Below are 4237 nucleotides of genomic sequence, written 5' to 3'. Positions count from 1 at the left end.
GCCGGAAGTCGCCAGCTCTCCATTGAAAATGAATGGGAGCATGTCGCTTTGTCGCTGTGTGTCGCTGGCAGTGTGAACGGGGCTTGAGGCAATACATTCTAAAATAACGGTCGCCTAAAAAAAAAACTCACGCTCGGGGCTCAGCTAGAATATTTTAAACTCACGTGCGAAGGGGTTAAATAATATTGATTATCATATTATAATGCTTGACTGACTGATGTTAAGAGTGTACTTTCAGATATTTATATTTATTTAATTTTTCTTTTTATCAGTCTGGCGAGTAAACAAAAAAATGTACTAGCCAATGGCGATTCAATTGCCAAGGTGTCCGTAGAGGGCTGATATGTGAAACTGCATGCATACCAACTCCTTCTGACTATACACATTATGCTGCACACTATTTTTACAAAATGCCTTGTGAAACAGTACGCAGTGTGCACAGCAAGACTGTTGTCACATGATTTTGTTGCATTATGTTCAGTGCACATCATCCAGTTACAATCACAAAAATACATACGGATGTACTTTTACATGTAAATCCATTTTTTGTGAAAAAACATCTCAACTTTAGTCAGTCTGATCCATTAATGAGTCACGCAAGAAATGAATGTCATAATGCATCCAGTTTGTCACAGTAATGCAAGTTCAAGTGCAGCGCACAGCACTGTGGCATATACAGCATTTCTCGCAGTGTGCACTGTATGCATACTACACATCTCAGCAAATCCATGCATACAGACAGTTCAAGTGTGCAGAGCATACAGTGCAGAAACAGCATATGCCAGGAGCAGTGAGTGGTATTCTAGTGCACTACTGTAAACACACGGTCTGTAGGGGGCAGCACTGAACAGGGTGGGACATACAACAATCTACAGTACATCAGGAGCACTGCAATAATAACACACTACTGTACATGTACTATATGTGACACTCGACCACAAAACCAGTCAATTTATGAAAGTGAGATGTATACAAAGTAAATACGCTCTCCATTGATGTATGGTTTGTTAGGATAGGACAATATTTGGCTGAGATACAACTATTTGAAAATCTGGAATCTGAGGGTGCAAAAAAATCTAAATATTGAGAAAATCATGTTTAAATGAAGTTATTAGCAATGCATATTACTAATCAATAATTAAGTTTTGATATATTTACGGTAGGAAATTTACTAAATATCTTCATGGAACATGATCTTTACTTAATATCCTAATGATTTTTGACATTAAAGAAAAATGTATAATTTTGACCCATACAATGTATTGCTGGCTCACTGCAGACTCACTTAATTAAACCCTTAAAGGAAATAGTGCGTCGTTATTTACAATTTGGAATGAATTCGTCCTCAGGCTGTAACTTACAGTGAAGTGAACCTCAGGTTTAGTTTGCGAGCTCTTACCGGAGAAGAAAGAGCGCAGGCGTCGGTCTCTCCGCTCCAGTAACTAACGTTAACGTTATCACGGAAATGTTCAGTGCGTTCCTCAGGCATCCGTCATATTCTCACTGTCCTCAGATCAGTTCTGTCAGGCGGGAGAATCACTGTCTAACGCTGTCCTCACGCGAGTCGAGTTTGCTGCGGACATGTGCAGTGCTCTTCTTCATCACCGGCTCAGTATAAACAGCGAAATTCATCCCTCGTTCATCGTGATCAGCGCGCGGTGCTCTCCGCGTCCTGCGGCGGCTGCTCCTCGGTCTTCAGTCCGGCTGTCGCTGCGCTCGCTCGAGTCTCCGCTGCCGTTTCCAGGGTGACGCACAGATTCCCGCCGGCGCTCATCGCTCGCTCCGCGGTGAATGCGGCTGGCGCGCGCGCGGCGGGTTTGTCATGTCGCCGACTTGCGAGCGATCCTCATCCCGTTACTCCCGCATCGTCGAAAATAAACGCGATATTCAGCGCGACGGTTAGACGCGAGCCAGGAATGATCCTGCTTGGGCGGACCGCGCGCGCATCATCCTCATCTTCATCTTCATCTCACACTGACAGAAGAAAAAAACCATGCAGCCCTACAGCTCGCGTCTGACAGACTGGAGAGAGATCTGCTACTACGCTCCCGCGCGCGCGAACACACCTCTAATAACGGCCGCGCAGTGTTTAGATTCTAACGTCTTTAACCGTCACCTTAAACGTTTGAAATTCAGCAACTGCCAGCGGCGGGAGTGGCGCGCTTCATTCACAACGAACCAAGTTCGATTCCCGCGCTGGAAGAGATCTTTTTTTGAATTATCAGGTAAAATAATCTGTTTGTTAGATGGTATTAATTATTAGTTTGTAGCTTCGCTTCAACGGTTTATACTACTGTACATTCAGTGAGTCTCATGACTAGGAAAGTTAATTTAAATCTTAAAACGCAAAGATAACTTACTCTTAACGTGACGCTGTCAAGTCCCATTCTGTGAATGCTTCACATTATACATGTCAGCAAATTAATGAAAAGTGGAAAATATAATTTGAGGGAATGATTTTAAAATTCAGAACGGGATCTATCAAAATTGTGAATAACACACACTGGCACCAGAGATCAGCCCACACACCCACTCAGAGCACCGCGCTCGCGATGGTTCGGTCCGCAGCCACGCTACACAACGCAGCATGGAACAAACCAACTGGCACACAGGGGGGGGTTGGCTGGTGGCACAAGGACTTACAGTTTCCATGACAACACAAGCCTTCAATCTGTGGATAGCCGTCCTCCATATTAAATAAGAACGAGTATAAAGCAAAAGGAAAAAATAAAGAGAGAGAAAGATGGTTGGCCAAAGTGCTTTCGCTCCCCCGAGCCATCGCTTAACACATGGCTACAGCGATCTGTAATTATTGCCATGGTTACCAGCAGAAAGGCTGTGTGTGTGTGTGTGTGTGTTTCAGCTCCTGAAATACAATCACAAGTATCTGTGTTAAACAATCCACATTCTAAATCATATACAGTAACACAGTGTGTGAATCTTGCATGTTTATGTGTAAATATGTGTTTAAGTAAGAATATAAATACAGCACCAGGACCTCCTGCTATGCATAAACAGGCTGGTATTCACACATAAAGGGTGCATGTATATTTCTGTACGTTTGCATACACAGAAACTTACAACATCAACACACTGACAGCATCTAAACATGAATCCTTTTATACTGAATACGAACAACTTTGGAGACGTGCCAGTTAATACAATATTAAATTCACAGAGACGTTTGCTAACTGCTTTCAATGAATAGTAGCTTAAGGGCCCCCAGTTCACATCAAGAACGATATTTATAACAATAACTATAAAGATAAAGGCCTGCTGACACCAAGAACAATAACTAAGCAAAAATTTTGACGTTAAAGGCATGTTGACACCAAGAACGATAACAATAATAAGAAAACGCTACACAGCACAACTACTAGTGTTAGTCCATGATCTGCTTTCCTTCTGAACTCAAGAAACCCCAAACAAGACCAGCTCACCATCAACACCAACATTAACATTTAAGATCTGTTGACACCAAGAACAATAACTATAACAACAAACGTTAATGTAACAAGCCTGCTGACACAAGAACAATAGCTATAATGTTAAATGTTAACATTAAAAGCATGTTGACACAAAGAACCATAAATATAATGATAAATTTGAACGTTAAAGGAACGCTCCACTATTTTTGAAAATAGGCTCATTTTCCGACTCCCCTAGAGTTAAACAGTTGAGTTTTACCGTTTTCGAATCCATTCAGCCGATCTCCGGGTCTGGCGGTAGCACTTTTAGCTGTAGCTTAGCATAGATCATTGAATCTGATTAGACCGTTAGCATCTCGCTCAAAAATGACCAAAGAGTTTCTATATTTTTCCTATTTTAAACTGGACTCTTCTGTAGTTACATCGTGTACTAAGACCGACGGAAAATGAAAAGCTGCGATTTTCTAGGCCGTTATGGCTAGGAACTATACTCTCATTCCTGCGTAATAATCAAGGAACTTTGCTGCCGTACTATGGGTGCAGCAGGTGCAATGACATTACGCAGCGCCTGATAATAGGCTAACTTCCATCAACATAACCAACGTGACCACCTGCTTGCACAGGGAGCGTGCTGGGACTATTTTCAGGCGCTGCGTAATATCATTGCATCAATCAACCTTGATTATTATGCCGGAATGAGAGTATAGTAACTAGCCATATCGGCCTAGAAAATCACAACTTTTCATTTTCCGTCGGTCTTAGTACACGATGTAACTACAGAAGAGTCAAGTTTTAAATAGGAAAAATAT

The 4237-nt window shown here is 42.0% G+C and overlaps 1 long non-coding RNA gene across 1 annotated transcript in view; it reads right to left on the bottom strand.

The window, feature by feature from the left end:
• The window catches only part of LOC107669118 (uncharacterized), a 36682-nt gene extending 34878 nt beyond the window's left edge, over positions 1–1804 (bottom strand). The window contains exon 1 of the long non-coding RNA XR_001631950.1: positions 1400–1804. This is a non-coding gene — a long non-coding RNA (uncharacterized LOC107669118). The remainder of the gene's footprint in view (positions 1–1399) is intronic.
• Between the last annotated feature and the right edge of the window lie 2433 nt (positions 1805–4237).

This window comes from Sinocyclocheilus anshuiensis, unplaced genomic scaffold, assembly GCF_001515605.1.
Source record: "Sinocyclocheilus anshuiensis isolate Anshui unplaced genomic scaffold, SAMN03320099.WGS_v1.1 scaffold424, whole genome shotgun sequence".
In the NCBI taxonomy this organism is placed as follows: Eukaryota; Metazoa; Chordata; class Actinopteri; order Cypriniformes; family Cyprinidae; genus Sinocyclocheilus; species Sinocyclocheilus anshuiensis.
Note: the sequence above shows the minus strand (reverse complement) of the source record. Positions and strands in the feature narration are given on the sequence as shown.